Source organism: Muntiacus reevesi, chromosome 1 (genome assembly GCF_963930625.1).
Source record: "Muntiacus reevesi chromosome 1, mMunRee1.1, whole genome shotgun sequence".
Classification (NCBI taxonomy): Eukaryota; Metazoa; Chordata; class Mammalia; order Artiodactyla; family Cervidae; genus Muntiacus; species Muntiacus reevesi.
In genome coordinates, this window is record NC_089249.1 from 38096147 (window position 1) to 38116112 (window position 19966).

At 38.3% G+C, this 19966-nt stretch overlaps 1 pseudogene; it reads right to left on the minus strand.

Annotated features, from left to right (window-relative positions):
• Positions 1-2229: 2229 nt before the first annotated feature.
• On the minus strand, positions 2230-2504 carry LOC136166331 (large ribosomal subunit protein eL43-like; annotated as a pseudogene).
• Between the last annotated feature and the right edge of the window lie 17462 nt (positions 2505-19966).

The window sequence follows — 19966 nt, forward strand, 5'->3', positions numbered from 1 at the left end:
CTCTGGTGTCTTCTGCCTTAGCAGGCAGGTTCTCTACCACTAGCGCCGTTTGGGAAGCCTATTCATACCTTTATCATTAAAAAGCCATTCATCATTAACAAACCCTTAACATTTTTTAAAAAAACCCTTTTAAAATTGGCCAAATTTCCAAAACTCATACAGCTAAGCTAAGAGGGCAGACAGCAGATTGGAGTGTTTCTCCCACAGCCTTAAAAAGAATGAAGCACTATTGTGTTCATAGTTTAATCTGCGGGGATTCCATAGCCCAGGAAAGATGGGTGTCAGATCTCCACATATAATCTTCAGTACATCCGGAACTGAGAAACGGAGGTGGAGAAAACGAAAACAAGATAAAACTGAAGCAAGCTTGGCTTTAACTTTATGAGAATGTGAGTCAAATAGGGTAGCAGGAAAAAAAAAAGCCCACATCAGTTTCAGGATTGGGGCTGAGACACCGCCTCTACCTGGGCTCCCATCTTTGCAGATACAGGTAATGCACCCACTGAAATGGGAGCCGGTGGATGGGAAGCCAGAGAAATTTTTTTTTCCCCTCCATCAGATTGAAGTGCTAACAGGAGCCATACTTTGACAAAAAATAGAGAACCAAATGGGGACAGAACACCCACAAATGCAGTGGAAGCCCTTCACCTAGTCCTGGTAAAATGTTCTGGATCTGATACCCTTATAGTTATCTCAGAGGAAGAGAAGTGCCACCTGCGAGATTAAATATTCTTTTATAGTGAAAAGGATACAGAAACCAATACCCATCACTTCTACTTGATTAAGTTGAGACTTAACTACTCAAAGTAAATAATTTTGAGGTGTTCAGACAACAAGTTAAACAAATTTTGCACTAGAATAAAATAAAATTTAAATTGAAAATACAGTACAATAAAATTAAAGCGCATGAACATGCTGCAGTTACTGAACCCAATTTGAAGAAACTACTTAAGTGTGAGAGGCGATACATCGAAAAATGAAAGTTCCTAAAAAAGTCACATCAAAATGTAACTGAATTGCTTTTTGCAAGTTATCTATTCCAAAAGGCACTCATTAAATACAAATTTTAAGAGAGCACTTTAAAATATCATTTAGATGTATTTTAATGGCAACTCTGAACTTTTTTCTGGTGACTCTTTAGATATTAATATAATCCCTGTCCTTTTCATTGCCTGAGTCTCCTTTTTAAGTCAAACACTGGTTTCAGCTTCTAAAAGTGCTACTTGAACATTAATAAATAGTAACACACTATTTGAAATAAAGATGCACATTGTGTTTGTAGATTGTGGAGTCTTTGGCTTATTTCTTTTTCTGTTTGTGTATGAACCCTGGCTTATGCGTTACTGGATAAAACTGACTTTTCAATTATTTGTACTTGCTTGATTTTAATCGCTGAGTCATGTCTGACTCCTGTGACCCCATGGACTATAGCCTACCAGGCTCCTCTTTCCATGGGATTTCCCAGGCAAGAATACTGGAGTGAGTTGCCATCTCCTTCTCCAATTTGTTCTAGTACATTTCAATTTAATCTCATTTCATGTTTTATTTCATCATCCGATTTTTTTCTAACTACTTTCTGAATTTGTTAGCCAACTTTGATACCAAGCATCATCTTCATGCTTTTCTTTTCCTTTTTACTTTGCCGTATACAGTGTGAAGGTGTTGTGGGCTTAATTCCATCCTTCTCACTTGATTTCAGACCATGCCTTTAAAGTGTCCTTATTTCTTGCTTTTTACTTCTTTTCCACTTGCTACTGTTGCTTTCCTGGGCTTGGGCTTGGTTTTTGTTTTCTGATGCTTCATTAACACTACCTTACTTTACTGGTTCAAAAAGAACTATTTGCTCTATGAGTTTTCTGTTTCTCTTGGTGACTATCAGCTTCTGTTTCCTATTTTGGGGCAGAAAGGAATAAACTCTCTGAACAGTGGGTTCTGATTTCAAGACTAGCCTGTTAAAGCAACTTTCTAAAATGCCAACCATTCGATTCAGAACCACTCAGAAATCTTGCCAGGAGGGCAGACACCTTGAATCTCACCGTTTCCCTCTTGGCATAAGATGGAATTTTTCTTTTCTTCTAAGAAAGCAAAGATTATTCTTAGATAATAGCTTCTGGGTTATTTCCTTTCTATAATCTATTTCTTTCTCTTTTAGCAGTATCAATAGTCCTAAACTCTAGAAATCTCTGAGAATTTTTTTTCAGTTACATAAATGAATCCATTTATAACAGGCTAGCAGTGTTTCCCACGGTGGAGCTTCTGATCTTTCCATTCCTTCTGTCTTCTGTTGATGGACTGTTCTATGCCTGCAAAAGTGGTGTTGTAGGGTCAGCACCACTAGCTACCATTTTCATGCAGGAACCACAGTGCCAGACACCATAGCTAGCCTCTTCCCCTTTTTTATAATGGAAGGGACAAATGATTTTCTTCACCTTTTTCCTGAGGGAGACACCATAGCTGATTCTGTATTTACAGATGATTCCAACCTTCTTGGTGCATTTAGTCATGTAGCCCCAAGTTAAGTAGAAGATCAGAGAGTGCTGAGATTTTATCAGTGTTGTTTTTGAGGTTGTTGGTTTAATGAATAAAAACTGTATGAGCATCTCAATCAATAGAGAAAAAACTTTTGACAAAATTCAACATCATTTACGATAAAACAACAACAACAATAACAACTTTCCAGGAAATGGGCATGGAGGGAACGTGTGTGTGTGTGTATTCTTAGTCGTGTCTGACTCTTTGCTACCCCATGAACTGTAGCCCGCCAGGCTCCTCTGCCCATGGGATTCTCCAAGCAAGAATACTGGGGTGAGCTACCGTTTCCTCCTCCAGGGTATCTTCCTGATCCAGGGATCAAACCCACATCTCCTGCATCTCCTGCATTGGCAGGTGGATTCTTTAGCACTGAGCCACCTGGGTGTCCCCATTTGGAGGGAACTTATCTCAACATAATAAAGACCATATACAACAAACCTATAGCTAACATCATACTTAACAGTGAAAAGCTGAAAGCATTTCCTCTAAGATCAGGAACTGAACCAGACAAGGTTTCTGACTCTTGCCACTTTAATTCAGTGTAGCTTTGGAAATCCTAGTCACAGCAACCAGAGAAGAAAAAGAAATAAAAGAAATCCAAATTGGAAAGGAAGAAGTAAAAATGTCATTGTTTTCAGATGACATGACACTGTACATAGAAAATTCTAACAATGTCACCAGAAAACTACTAGAACTCATCAATGAATTTAGTAAATTTGCAGAATACAACATTAATATATAAAAACCCATTGCCCTTCTCTACACTATCAGAAAGGATCAGATAGAGAAATTAAGGACACAAGTTTGAACCCTGGTCCAGGAAGATTCCACATGTTGAAAGGCAACTAAGCCCATGGGCCAGAACTACAGAGCCCTCATTCCAGAACCCAAGAGCCCCAACTGCTGAGCCCATGTGTTACTGAAGCCAGCATGCTCTAGAGTCTGTGCTTCCCAAAAATAGAAGCCACTGCAATGAGAAGCCCACACCACAACTAGGGAGTAGCCCCCACTGGCCACAACTAGAAAAACCCCTCAGAAAGCAACAAAGACCCAGCTTGGCCATAATTTTTTTTTTTTAAGTACCAAGAGCAATCTGGCTTCCATTTGATGATTTTCAACTACACCTTAAATTCTAGACGTAGGATTTTTTAAAACATGATTTGTGCCAATGGAATTTTAGAGAATACTTGGATCTCTGGGAAAAGAGCCACTATGTAATAAACCAATAAATGCTTCTAATGGGAAACTGGCTTATATTAATAACCATCCAGGCCACATTCCCTGTACAGCCTCTGAGCTGTTGAGAAGACAAGTAGACACATAACCTGTAAAAGGTGATATCATATAAAATAACCTCTAATTACAATTAAACATTCATTACATATATATTTCCAATTTTGTCAATTTCTTTGCAAAGAATTTTATAGATTACCCTGCTTCTGTTTTCATAGTTCAGGTTTTAAAATTAGTACTTGCTTAGAGTCATGCTTAAACTTGCTTAAATACAAAGTGCACAGTGAGATATTATTTTTATAATTAAGGCAATAATTTATCAGATTGTAGATATTATGCTTCAAATCAGAGATCCTCTCAAAAGAAGGTATCATGAGAATTAAAACTGCCAGATCATCAGCTTGCATTGCAGAGACATCTAATATTAAAAAATAACACTAAAAGAAATCCAGTGTTTTCTGCATGACATACTCTGCATTCATAAGCGTGTAAAGGACAAGCTTCTTTTTTGTGAGTGATACAATATTTCTTAGGAGCATGCATTTTTATATTCTTTATTGTTAATCATAGAGCATGCTGCTATTATACCATTAACTCACAAGATATTTCTGACTATATTTTTATATTGATGACACAGTACCCAGCATTAAGCCAGTTGAATAAAAACAGTCACCCTCTCATGTTAAAGTAAATTGGAATGATTTGGATCAAAGGCAAAGATATTTAGATTGAGGAACTAAATCCGCCCTTGAGACAATCCATAAAGGTTCTCTTCTAAACCTAGATACTGAAGCTAAAATTAAGCAGTTCTTTTAGTTTAAATAGAATGTTCTCAAGCTGACATACAGTTGCAGGGACAATGCCCCTGTCTGTATCCCCCACAGTTTGAAAATTCTAATGATCTGAAGATGGAACCGATTCATCAGTGCTTATCTTCAAATGGCCTGTGACTATCTGAGGCTAAGTGTTGTTCAGTTGCTGAGTCGTGTCTGACTCTTTGCCGTTCCATGGATTGCAGGACACCAAGCTTCCCTGTCCTTCACAATCTCTTGGCGTTTGCTCAAACTCATGTCCATTGAGTCAGTGACGTCACCCAAACATCTCATTCTCTGTTGCCTCTTTCTCATCCTGGCCTCAATCTTTCCCAACATCAGGGTCTTTTCCAATGAACTGACTCTTTGCATCAGTTGGGCAGAGTATTGGAGCTTCGATTGGAGGCTAAGTGGGTACAAGGCTAACCTGAGACTAGAGATTCTAGGAATTTCCTGACAATGTCCTATTCAAAAATTAGATCTCTGGCATGGTCAAGTGAGAATACTTTTTAAACCAAAATTCTTCCAGTTTGTCATAAAATTTCTTATTTGTCATTGCTATATCAGTTCAGTTCAGTTCAGTCACTCAGTCGTGTCTGGCTCTTTGCGACCCCATGGATTGCAGCACGCCAGTCCTCCCTGTCTTTCACCAACTCCCGGAGTTACTCAAACTCATGTCCTTTGAGTCGGTGATGCCATCAAACCATCTCATCCTCTGTCGTCCCCTTCTCCTCCTGCCCTCAATCTTTTCCAGCATCAGAGTCTTTTCAAATGAGTCAGTTCTTCGCATAAGGTGGCCAAAGTATTAGAGTTTCAGCTTCAGCATCAATACTTCCAATGAATATTCAGGGCTGATTTTCTTTAAGATGGACTGGTTGGATCTCTTTGTAGGCCAAGGGACTCTCAAGAGTCTTCTCCAACAACACAGTTCAAAAGCATCAATTCTTCTGCACTCAGCTTTCTTCATAGTTCAACTCTCATGTCCATACATGACTGTGGAAAAACTATGGTTGTTCCAGTAGATTGGAAAAATCACCAACTGAAGATACCCAGAAACTCAATTTAAAATAATTTAAACCAACACAATATTGTAAATCAACTATATTTCATTTTTTTAAAAAGAGGTTAAAAAATAAACTAGTTTCCCAAAATTTAGCATACCAGAGTCACCTGGAGGGCCTGTTGAACCTTTGGGCCTATCTCCGAAGGTTCTGATTCAGAAAGGAGCATTTCTAACAAGTTCTCAGGTGAACTTTATGCTGCTGCTCCAGGGATCACTAACTTGAACAATAAGTAAAAAAAACCAAAAAAGGCTCATGTGTTTTTTAACTTCATGGGTCTAGGAGTCCTATTGCTGCTTTGGTCAGGGTGGCCCAAGGGAAAGAACTTAAATACTGTAATGAGAGTGCCATCTCTTCATTTTTATTGGACAGATTCACTCTGGGTAAGCATTAAGTGGTCATAAGTACACCTCGTAATCATGGTCTACAAGGTGAGCAAATTCATCTCAAAGAGACAATCTTGCCCAATTCTCTGTAAGGAAAGTCCTGGGGAAGGCTCTGATTCATCTTAACTTATTCACATGCTTTTTCCTGGGGGCAGGAGGAGGGAAATGACTGAGCCTAGGGAGATGGTGAACTGTGATTGTGCAGGTTTAGGCCCTGAGCATGGCCATGTGTCCAGAAGAAATTCATTTAATAGGCTTGGTCATTTCAAATCCTCTTTCTTTTGGAGTGATTTGTGTGCATAAAATTCGTCAGCTTTTCCTGGGAGTTGTGCCTTGGCCTGGCAACTCCTTGGCCAAGTTACACTTGCAAGCATTCATGTTCAGATTGGAAAGACAGTTTTGACTGTAGCCTTGGAACCTATTTTATGTATAAATATAGAGTTTAAATTACCTTAATAATAATTTAAAAAACTTTTTGTCTGCACCATGTGGCATATGGGATCTTAGTTCCCTCGCCAGGAATAGAACTTGAGCCCTTGGCAGTGAGAACACAAAGTTCTAACCACTGGATGACCAGGGAATTTCCTTGATATTTTTTTCATCTTTAGTGATATTCTAATTACGATAGTAGCAAATTTTAGACAGTTTCTAACAGAAACTGCAGTTTCTAGTACCAGTCCAGAAAAGAAAGTATTCAAATAATATGAAGAGTGGTGATGCAGATGAACACAGATGTGAGATTCAGCAGTTTGACTGATTTCTCTCCTAAGCATAAGGTAAACCTGTTCACATCCAGAGGCCCTTTAAATGACATGATTTAATGTGACTAAAAGATATACAGATGGCATTATATACTGCCTCTACAGGGAGGAGAGGTCAGACAGCAATTGGCTCTAACACAACCCATACTAATGTATACTTACAAGCTTCCCCATCAGGGTCCATCTTTGCAAGAGCCTATTAGATTAAAATAATCAAGCACTGTGACAATACTCCCCAGATACAGGAAAACACAGTGACTTGAATGTTACCCTAAGTGCTGTCAAACACTCACAGAGTGACTATTCATGAATAAGATTTTAATAAATGATTATTTATTTGCCTAATAAGAAACCAAATATTATAAATACTGGGTGGAGAAATCAAGTTTGAATCCAGCATCCTACCTATCATTGAATGAACTTTTTCATAGGAGCACTGAAAGATGACATTTAAAATCACAGCAGCATAAGAATGTATACCTTTTTTCTTTATCTTTTTTATTTTTTAATTTATTTTTAATTAGAGGATGATTAAAATATTGTGTTGGTTTCTGCTATACATCAACATGAATCATCCATAGGTATATATATATATCCCCTCCCTCTTGACCTCGCCTCCTACCTCTCACCCCATTGCACCCTTCGAGGTTGTCACAGAGCACTGGATTTGAGTTCCCTGCTTCCTACAGCAAATTCCCACTGACTCTCTGCTTTACATATGGTAATGCATGTGTTTCAATGCTACTCTCTCAATTTGTCTTATCCTCTCCCTCACCCACTTGGTCCACAAGTCTGTTTTTTATGCCTGCATTTCCTTTGCTGCCCTGCAGATAGTTTCATCAGTACCATCTTTCTAGATTCCATTTTTATGCATTAATATATGATATTTGTTTTTCTCTTAGTATTTATAGTTTTAATACATACCTTTATCAAATGCAATCTGTATAATTACACACTTTAAATAATGATAATGAGAAGATTAAACCAGTCAAACAACACAAAAAACCTTGATATAGATAAAGAATAGTTAGTACCACTTTGATATTCTAAAATCAAACATTACCTCATAAACTGAATGCCCTACGGATAATGGTCATTGAAACACCATGGCTTTCAAAATACTAAAGACCAGGAAAAGGTCACTGTCAAGAAGAAAACATTACTAATCATTTATTTCATGAAAGATGTGTACAAAATATAGGAGTGCAACGACCAAAAAACACATTCATTAGACAGACTATGACTTCATATAATTCCATCTATAAGAAATGTCCATATCATCTTAATTTGGTGACATGGTTTGTGATGGAAGCAGCCCAACCTATAGCTGCATTTTTCTCTTCTTTGGAAGAGTGCATACACAATTGAAATTATTTGTTCCTTGAATATCTGGTAGAATTCAACTGTAAAATTTTCTGAGTTTATTGCTTTTATGTAAAAACAAATCTGATTTCTTTTATTAAGAGACCTGTCCAGGTTTACTTACTCAGCTGGAGGTGAACAACCAGACTTCACACACAACTGATCTTCTGAAGCTGGTTTTCTTGGGGAGACTTCACAGCAGCTGACCTGAGTTTCCACCATTGCTCAAAGCAGTTTGGAGCAGTACACCGGACCTTGAAACACTGTACATCAATTTCCCATGCGAGAAACCTTGGCCCCTAGGCTCCAGAGTTTTTAAGTTGCATATTAAAGAGCTAGCCTCTTTGGTGAAATCACAGAAGAGTCTGTAACAGTTTAAAAAAGAAAATATGGTAGTTTCTTCAACATTCATGCACTAGGAAAAATGTGATCAAAAGCTGGCATTCAGGCCCTGCAATTACTGCAGGGTGCTCAAGAGGAATTGTTGTGCCCAGTACTTTATGACCACCATAGCTTTTAAGGATTGAGGACCACCAGTCTTCTCCCTGGTAAGAATCCCAAAACTTGTGATTCAGCTACATGATGTGATGAACCAGCATCATGATCTACTCTATCAACATTCTTCTGGAACTGATTAGATTAAGCACAAGGCTCTGACCAGTTTTCATGGAATTCTTGAGACCAAACTTCTTTTCTGGGAAAGCCAAGCCATAGGAAATGAGTCTTGGACAGGTTGATCCTGTCCAAGAAACCTCTTAGGCTTTCTGTTTCTCCTTAAACCATATTTCATTGAGTTTATCAAATTTCTTGTTAAAATTTTCATACCATTCATATTATTTTTAAAATTTCTCCTTAAGAAAATTAATTTGCCAATTATTTGCTTTACGTTTTTCAAAGAAGCCAGTTTTTTTTTTTTTTTTTTTACATTTGTGTTTCTATTACTATAGCTTGTTTTTGCATTCATTGATTTCATTCAGTTAACAAATGTTGATTTGAGTTTCAACTATTGGCTAAACATTCTTCTAGGTACTGGGGAAAAAATAGTTTAAAAATCCCTCACCTGATCAAACATGCCCTTCTAATGTAAATGACACGAACACATAAAGTACATTCTATGTTAAATGTGATATACTCAATGGAAAAAATATATCAGGGTAGAGAAGTTAAGAACAATGAGAATGAGAATAGGGACTTCGTTGGTGGTCCAGGAGCAAGGATTCTGCACTCCTAATGCAGGGCGTCCAGGTTCAATCCTTGGTCAGGGAACTAGATCCCACATGCCACAATTAAGACTTGGTGCAGCCAAATAAACAAACAGTTTTTAAAAAAGAAGAAGAATGAGAATGGGGTGCAGTTTTGTAAAAGGTGATCAAGAAAGGCCTCACAGAGAAGGTCACATTTGAGAAAGATCTGAGTAAGAGCAGGAAAGGGACTGTGTTTTTCTCAGAAAGAAAAGCATTGTATGTGGAGTTATCAGCATGCTTCTGGTGTGAGAGCATTATGGCATGTTTGAGGCTCATCACAATCCTTTATGATTGTGGTGGAGCAAGTGCAAGAGAAAGAATGGAATGAGAAGGAGAAGGAGATGTCTTTATTTCATTACTTCTTTGCTTCTACTTTCTTTGCATTAATTTTGATGCTATTTTATCTAATTTCTAATACTTCATGCAATCATTTTTAGATTTTCAGCTTTTCTAATGTAAGTATTTGGGACTACATACTTTCCTCAAAATATATGGTTTGGGCTACGTTAGTTGCATTTTATATTTTACTTTTATTACTTGGTTTAATCATTTGTTGTTGTTCAGTCACTAAGTCACATCCAACTCTTTGCCACCCCATGGACTGCAGCATACCTGGCTTCCTTGTCCTTCACTGTCTCCCAGAGTTTTCTCAAACTTGTGTCCATTGAGTCAGTGATGCCGTCCAACCATCTTATCCTGTTATCCCCTTCTCCTCCTGCCCTCAATCTTCCCCACGATATTCTTCAATGAGTTAGCTCTTCGCATTAGGTGTCCAAAGTATTGAAGCTTTGGTTTCAACATCAGTCCTTCCAATAAATATTCAGGGTTGATATCCTTTAGGATTGACTGGTTTGATCTCCTTAAAGGGACTCCAAGAGTCTTTTCCAGCACCACATTTGAAAGCATCAATTCTTTGCCACTTAGCCTTTTTGGTCCAACTCTCACATCCGTACATGACCACTGGCAAAACCATAGCTTTGACTAGATGGACCTTTGTTGTCAGAGTGATATCTCTGCTTTTTGATACACTATCTACGTTTGTCATAGCTTTCCTTCCAAGGTTACAATGACAGACCAATGTTATTCTGACAGGTGTATGTTGATATCTCATTTTGATTTCAATTTCTCTGATGATTAGCAATGTGGAGCACTTTTCATGTGTCTGGTGGCAGTTTATATATCTTCTTTGAAAATATTTCTATTCAGGCCTTCTGTTTATTTTTTTAATCAAATTTTTTAAAAAATTGAGTTCTATGAGCTGTTTGTATATTTTGGATATTAATCCCTTTTTGGACATACCATTTGCAAATATTTCCTCCCATTCAGTGGGTTGTGTTTTCATTTTGTCACTGTCTCTTTGGCTGTGGAAAAGTTTTTAAGTTTAATTAGGACCCATTTGCTGACGGACAGAGAAGTTGGTGATGGGCAGGGAAGCCTGGTATGCTACAATTCCTGGGATCACAGAGAGTCAGACATGACTGAGTGACTGGACTGAACTGAACTGAGGGCCCATTTGTTTATTTTTGCTTTTGTTTTCTTTGCCTGAGGAGATAGATTCAGAAAGAAAAAAAAAAAAAAAAACACTGCTAATATTTAAGTCAGAGAGCATTCTGCTTCTGTTTTTATAATTGTTGGTTTTAGATTTAGGTCTTTAATCCATTTTTAGTTTGTTTTGAATATAGTGTGAGAAAATGTTCTAATTTTGTGTTTCTACATGCAGCTGTCCAGTTATCCCAGCACCACTGATTTAGGACACTGTCTTTCCCCCATTTTATATTTTTGCCTCTTTTGTCATAGTTTAATTGACCATATAGTTGCATGTGTTTATTTCTGGTCTGTCTGTTCTGTTCTGTCTATCTATGTGTCTATTTTTGTGCCACTGCCATACTGTTTTGATAATTGTATCTTGTGGTATAGTCTGAAGTCAGGGAGCCTGATTGGATCTCATTTTTAAAAAGTGTTTCCATGAGTTTAAACTTGCTGCCATTACATGATTGTTATTTCAACTTGTATGAATGAATGGGAGTTCATGGAGACTAGAGCATCATCTTAATCAACTTGTTTTCAGAGTGAAATAAGATACCTAATATATAATGGATCTTTAAATAGATAGTTGTTGGGTGAGTAGAGTTTATTATAGCCATACATGCTTAGCCATTCAGTCATGTCTGACTCTTTGCAACCCTGTGGTCTGTAGCCCACCAGGCTCCCCTGTTCATGGGATTTTCCAGGGAAAAATACTGATGTGGGTTGCCATTTCCTCCTCCAGGGTATCTTCCCAACCCGGAATCAAATCCACATCTCCTGTGTCTCCTGCATTGTAGACAGATTCTTTACCTATCGAACTGTTGAGGAAGCCACCATTGTTCTATTACTAATTTTCTAAATGACATTCTGGTTTTTCCTCTTGGTTATTATTCTATTACTGGAATTTTTTTGTTTGCTTCCCTGTCAGGAAAAATAAAACCACCTAGTAAAAATGGTTTTGGGACTATTTAAAATGTCAGACTTTTTTGGTGTTTCTTTGAATGTTTCTTCTATTTATAGTATCTAACCAGACTAGGGATTTGGTTCTACATTATAAAAATGAGAAGATTTTGTTTCTATTTTGTCTTATGATGGTCTGTTAAGAGAAAAGGAGGCCCCCAAAACATGAAAGAAGGCTAAAGCTTGATTTTCAGAAAACACTAGTGAATTGTGTTTTCAAGAAGTGGGATAGGTAATATGTAATTTTTCCTTGGTGACTCAGATGGTAAAGAACCTGCCTGCAGATGCACGAGATCAGGGTTTAGTGCCTAGGTTGGGAAGATCCCGTGAAGAAGGAAATGGCAACCCACTCTAGCATTTTTGCCTAGAGAACTCCATGGGCAGAGGAGCCTGGTGGGCTACAGTCCATGGAGTCACAAAGAGACACAACTAAGCAACTGACGCCCACACAAACCATATTACAGTGCTGCACTGCTGATCCTGTCCATTTCCTCAAGTACCGTTAAACTCGGCGAACACCAAAACATCTTTTGTGATAAGTTTATCTATGACAGCAGGTAAGCAAAAAACTGTAAGAACAATACTGAGGAGAAACTTGGAATGTTAGGTCCATGAATCAAGGCAAATTGGAAGGGGTCAAACAGGAGATAGCAAGAGTGAACATTGACATTTTAGGAATCAGTGAACTCAAATGGACTGGAAAGGGTGAATTTAACTCAGATGACGATTATATCTACTACTGTAGACAAGAATACCTTAGAAGAAATGGAGTAGCCAGTATAGTCAACAAAAACATCCAAAATGCAGTACTTGGATACAATCTCAAAAATGACAGAATGATCTCTGTTTGTTTCCAGGCAAACCATTCAGTATCACTGTAATACAAGTCTATACCCCGACCACTAATACTGAAGAAGCTGAAGTTGAACAGTTATTTGAAGACCTACAAGACCTTCTAGAACCTAACACCCAAAAAAAGATGTCCTTTTCATTATAGGGGCTGCTGCTGCTGCTAAGTCGCTTCACTCATGCCCGACTCTGTGAGACCCTGTAGATGGCAGCCCACCAGGCTTCCCCATCCCTGGGATTCTCCAGGCAAGAACACTGGTGTGGGTTGCCATTTCCTTCTCCAATGCATGAAAGTGAAAAGTGAAAGTGAAGTTGCTCAGTCGTGTTTGACTCTTAGTGACCCCAGGGACTACAGCCTACCAGGCTCCTTTGTCCACGGGATTTTCCAAGGAAGAGTACTGGAGTGGGTCACCATTGCCTTCTCCGCATTACAGGGGGCTGGAATGCAAAAGTAGGAAGTCAAAAATCATCTGGAGGACCAGGCAAATTTGGTTTTGGAGTATAGAATGAAGCAGGGCAAAGGCTAATAGATTTTTGCCAAGAGAATGCACTGGTCATAGCAAACACCCTCTTCCAACAACACAAAAGAAGACTCTGCACATGGACAATATCACCAGATGGTCAATACCAAAATCAAATTGATTATATTATTTGCAGCCAAAGATGGAGAAACTCTACCCAGTCAGTAAAATCAAGACTGGGGCTGACTGTGGCTCAGACCATGAACTCCTTGTTGCCAAATTCAGACTTAAATTGAAGAAAGTAGGGAAAACCACCAGCCACCCAGGTATAACCTAAACAAATCCCTTACAATTGTATGGTGGAAGTGAGAAATAGATTCAAGGGATTAGATCTGACAGACAGAGTGCCTGAAGAACTATGGATGGAGGTTCATGACATTGTAGCGGAGGCAGGGATCAAGACCATCCCCAAGAAGAAGAAATGCAAAAAGGCAAAATGGTTGCCTGAGGAGGCCTTACAAATAGCTGAGAAAAGAAGAGAAGCTAAAGGCAAAGGAGAAGGGGAAAGATATGCCCATTTGAATGCAGAGTTCCAAAGAATAGCAAGGAGAGATAAGACAGCCTTCCTCAGTGATCAACACAAAGAAGTAGAGGAAAACAATAGAATGGGAAAGACTAGAAATTTCTTCAAGAAAAGTAGAGATACCAAGGGAACATTTCATGCAAAGATGGGCTCAATAAAGGAATGAAACAGTATGGGCCTAACAGAAGCAGAAGATACTAAGAAGAGGTGGCAAGAATACACAGAAGAACTGTACAATAAAGATCTTTATGACCCAGATAACCGTGATGGTGTGATCACTCACCTAGAGCCAACATCCTGGAATGCAAAGTCAAGTGGGTCTTAGGAAGCATTATTATGAACAAAACCAGTGGAACTGATGGAATTCCAGTTGAGCTATTTCAAATCTTAAAAATGATGCTGTGAAAGTGCTGCACTCAATATGTCAGTAAATTTGGAAAACTCAGCAATGGCCACAGGACTAGAAAAGGTCAGTTTTCATTCCAATTGCAAAGAAAGGCAATGTCAGAGAATATTCAAACTACCACACAATTGCACTCATCTCACATGCTAGTAAAGTAATGCTTAAAATTCTCCAAGCCAGGCTTCAACAATACGTGAACTGTGAACTTCCAGATGTTCAAGTTGGATTTAGAAAAGGCAGAGGAACCAGAGATCAAATTGTCAACATCCATTGGATCATCAAAAAAGCACAAGAGTTCCAGTAAAACATCTACTTTTGTTTTATTGACTATGCCAAAGCCTTTGATTGTGTGGATCACAACAAACTGTGGAAAATTCTTAAAGAGTCAGGAATATCAGACCACTGGATCTGCCTCTTGAGAAATCTGTATGTAGGTCAGGGAGCAACAGTTAGAACTGTACATGGCACAACAGACTGGTTCCAAATCAGGAAAGTAGTGCATCAAGGTTGTATATTGTCACCCTGCTTATCTAACTTATATGCGGAGTACATCATGAGAAATGCTGGATTGGATGAAGCACAAGCTGGAATCAAGATTGCCGGGAGAAATATCAATAACCTCAGATATGCAGATGACACCACCCTCATGGCAGAAAGTGAAGAGGAACTAAAGAGCCTCTTGATGAAAGTGAAAGAGGAGAGTGGAAAAAGGTAGCTTAAAACTCAACATTCAGAAAACTAAATCATGAAATCTGGTCCCATCACTTCATGGCAAATAGATGGAGAAACAGTGGAAACAGTGACAGACTTTATTTTGGAGGACTCCAAAATCATTGCAGATGGTGACTGCAGCCATGAAATTAAAAGACGCTTGCTCCTTGGAAGAAAAGCTATGACCAACTTAGACAGCATATTTAAAAGCAGAGACTTACTTTGCCAACAAAGGTCCATCTAGTCAAAGCTATGGTTTTTCCAGTAGCCATGTATGGATGTGAGAGTAGGACTATAAAGAAAGCTGAGCACTGAAGATTTGATGCTTTTGAACTGTGGTATTGGAGAAGACTCTTGAGAGTCCCTTGGCCTACAAGGAGATCCAACCAGTCCATGCTAAAGGAAATCAGTCCTGAATATTCATTGGAAGGACTGATGCTGAAGCTGAAACTCCAATAATTCAGCCACCTGATGCGAAGAACGGACTCATTTGAAAAGACCCTGATGCTGGGAAAGAGTGACGGTGGGAGGAGAAGGGGACGACAGAGGGTGAGATGGTTGGATGGCATCACTGACTTGATGGACATAAGTTTGAGTAAACTGGGAGTTGGTGATGGACAGGGAGGCCTGGCGTGCTGCTGTCCATGGGGTCGCAAAGAGTCAGACATGACTGAGCAACTGAACTGAAGTGAAACAGGATGAGTTCCATCTCTAGGAAAATATGATTTGAACAAGGGCAGCTTGAGCAGAGTAGCAAAATGACTCATAAGCTGAGCTACTTTGAAAGAGGCAGAAGTCTCATATACAGCATTCCTTCTTGTACTAGACTTTCCATTGGACATTAAATAAAGATTTAATATTATCTTCCTTGGATTTTAAGAAGCAATATGACCTTGGTTGAGAGTTGAGAATTAGTTGTATAGAAGAGTGAAGACGTTTTGTGACTGTTCAAATAGTTGAGTAGTAGAGAAGTAAGACAGTAGGTTTGCAAAGAAACAAAACACAGAAAACTAAAATATCTACTTGAAAAAATGTGTATTAACCTTTTCTGAAACTACTAAAATTGACATCAAGAAAGACTGTTTATACAACACAGGAAAAACAAATTTGAAACTAAAAACTATTTCATGTATTTAACTTAGCTTTAAATTAAATTTTGTAAGTTTATGTGCTATTTTTTAGGTTATATATGAATAAGACAGATGGTACTTTTGAGCTCTGGATGTTCAAAGAAAATGGCTGCTAATCTACTTAGCCGAGGACAATAAGTTTTATCTTGTGCTCAGAAAAAAATCAGGAAGACATTTTTACCTATTTTACCGAAACAGCAGGATAAACTTCAAACTAATCTTTCTCTTTCAGCAAAACCACATATAAAAGTGAGTGAATATAAAATCTTAATATAATTCTTTAGATTTGAATAGCATTTTTCTTCCAAGAGCTTAAAGCAACTTGCTTTATGTTCGTATTCAGTCAAGAAACCCTTCTGTGATGAAGATGTACATTATATGATAGACAAACATGTATTTTTACCCTCATTCTATGAATAGGAGAATTAATACTTAATAGATTAAGGCTGATTGGCTCAAGATTACAAAGCCAAATCCATATTTCCTGACTTCCTGGCCAAATCTCTTTCCAAAGACTTTATTTACACTTTAAGCAATGCAGAAACTCCTTTTCTCCCACTTGATGTCAGGGAATGACCTTGACTCCTTGTCAGATCAGGCAAATGCCATGCTGTCTTCCAAAAATTAGATTCTTTTTCACCTCCATATTTCCACCCATGCAGAATGCTCTTTCTGCTTTTGATGTATTCAAATCCTTCCTTCAGGTCCCACCTTGTTTAAAAATCATCCTCTGACTAAAAGGGCTCAATTTTTGTGGATTCAGCCAACAAAATGACTATATTTATCTGATATGGTTAACCAACCATAACCATGATTCTGGTATGATAAGAATATCAGCACATTTCAGAAGAAAGTACTCTATTACGTTGTTTTCTTTGAGGACAGGGGCCGTGTCTTTGTCGTTTTTGTTGGTTCAGTCCCTACATATGGCTAGAAATACAGTAGGCTGTGCCTGCTGAGAGAAAGTTTTGTATAGAGCCATGTTGATATATTGTTCTTTTTGAAAATTTATGGAATAGTTGACATATAGACCAACAACTATTATTATATACTTAGGTCAGTATGTTTGAATCACAGAGCGCAATGTTGATTCAGTTGATGGTAAATAAAGCTGGCAACTGCCTCATAACCACTGCTGGCTCCCTGCCCATCCTGTGATGTCTTTGATGTCCGTCGACAAGCTTATGATGGTTACAGATGTGAGTAGACTTTCACTGTGCCCTCATCCCATCACACCATTCTTAGTCGCTAGCTGCATTCCCTGGGCTTATCCCACCTTTGGTTATTCTCCAAACAGCTGCTCATTTATTACCAAGTCATCCCTGGTTTTTGAGCAGGGATATGAAAGTGGGTGCATGTGATGGTAGATCATAATATGGCAGCTGAGGTACCTACCTCCTCTTTCTGGCCATGATCATTTTTTTCCTCCCTTTTTCAATATTTTAACTCTTTTCTGAACTGACAAACAGAAATTAGACTTTTCTAGGTGGTTATGGGTTTCCTGTTTTACCATATTGTTTGACATGTGGCTCTCCAGGTACCTAATAATGAATCAGACATATAGTAGATGCTTGGTAAAAACTAATTAATTCATCAGCCCCCTGGAAAGGGAGTTCAACAGACGCACTTCTGAAATACCAGAAGGAAGAGTCAAGGTGACTAATGTTAATAAAAATTACTATTTAAACTTCAAATCAGCAGTAGAATTGCTACTTCCAAAAGCAGTTCTTAACCAACCCAATCCAGCAAGCCATATATCTATTTAGTTAAGTTGCTGTCTTTTCTACTCTTCTCTTAGAAGCTTAAGAAATGTTTTTTAGTAGGAAGAACAGAACCAAAAACTTCCTATTTTTCCAGATTCTTGGCAAACTGGAATAGGAAAACAGAAACAGTATTGCCATTAAAACTGAAGTTACATAAGAGATATTGAGATCATTAAAAGCACTGGGCTTAATTTACCTATGAATAATTAAGAATCAAGTTTAAAAAGTATGTTTTAAAAGATGGCAGATCCCCAATAGCCTAGAGACTCTGGCACTTGCATTTTTAAAGTTATGTTCATCAGCTTTAATATATAAGGCAAAGCTTTCAAACTAAGAACACATTGCTTCTCTTACTCTTCCTTTCCACTGTTCATTTAAAAAAAAATAGATGTGGGACTCTCTCACCCATTTTTATGAACTTTTTTTAACATTCATTGAAGGACTCATGTATATGCTAAGCCTTATTAGGGAGATAGCATTGGTTTTGCATTTTCCATGATCTTGACATAATTTGCTACTGTAATCCACAAATGATTGTGATTGTACCTTTTGTTTCACCTTAAAGCCAAAGCAACTCAAGTTAAATGCCAAGCTTCCCTTAGTTATAAATTTAGAATCTCTCCAATGTGCTTGTTTGCGGGGTGCATTAGCCCACTGCCTGCTGTTGATTAGCACACTCTCTCCAAGTAGTGTATTGACTCCCAAATACGCTTCCCATTTATCATAATTATGTCCATTTTATTCTTATCCCAATAATGACAGCTTTCATGTAAAATGAAGGGAGAAAATAAGATTAATATCTTCTGAGTACACTTTTCACATCATGCACAAGCACATGGGCTTCTGAATCCAACATGTGTCTTCTCGGAATTTGGATTTTAGTCTCATTATTATTATTACTCTCATTTAAAAATGGTCTGAAGATAACCGTCTTCCGTGTCTTTAGAAATGGTCAAGCAATAAAGGTGACGCTGAGGTAGGGACAGTAAGGAGGGGGGCTCAGCTTTATCATTTGTGTTGTCAATAAGGGGAAAATAATGACAATGGACGCTTCGGCCAGTCAACTGGTAAAGTAAAGCCCAACGTATTGCTTTTATAAATGCATGTATTTAGGCCTGAGAAATGGGATTTTTAAGTTTGACCATTGGAGAATATTTTGGAGGTATATCTTCAGCTTTGAAAAAGTCAAAGTGTTAGCCACTCAGTTGTGTCTAAGTCTTTGTGACCCCATGGACTATAGCCCACCAGACTCCTCATTCCATGGAATTGACAAGGCAAGAATATTGAAGCCATTCCCTTTTCCCGGGGATCTTCCTGACCCAGGGATTGAACCTGTGTCTCTTGCATCTCCTGCTTTGGCAAGTGGATTCTTTACCACTAGCACCACATGGGAAGCCCTATAAAAATTTAAAAAAATAAAAGGAATGACTGGGTAGATGGCAGTTGGTAATGCACCTCCCCTCTCAGGAAACCGAAAATGAAAATTTTCCTTGTAGTTCTTCACCTGGAGCTATAAAGGCACTTTTGCATGTCCTGTCAACTTAATGCCATGTTGCCTTATTGTTATTGGGCATGCAATGGTTAAATTAAAAAAAAAATTTTTTTTTTTTGAGCAGCTGCTGTAAGAAGGGTGGAAAGGATGAGGGGATGTTTACTGATGTTGCTCAAGGAATGTCATGGTGTTTATAGTTAACAGTCCACAAACTATGCCTTTCCAACTGGAACTTGCTCAGGAGGGATCCTTTCTGGGGAAGGTTGTGGAACAAATCTCTTAATCTGGTCCAGAACAGCACAGAATGCTCAGGTTAGACACAGGGCTGCTGAGCATCTTCTTTCCTGATAGAAATAAGATGACAAAGATTGCTATTTAAAATTAACTTGAGTCCACTGCGTTCTCCATCATTTGCAAACTGCAAATAGCAACACAGGATATGACCAATCAAAACAAATGGAACACAGTCAAGAATGGTGTGGCAGGAACACCAGAGACACCAGAAAACTGAGGAAATAACTACAAGTCCATAAAAGGGCTCTCTCCAGTTCTTAGAAAAGAATACTAAAAATGGATATAAAAAGCCATTTATACCTAACTTAACTTACATCATAGTGAAGAGAATTCTCATTCCAGAGTGTGGTTGAACATGCCAACACTTTCTCCAACTGTGTTTCTAATGCCCTCCATTTTGAG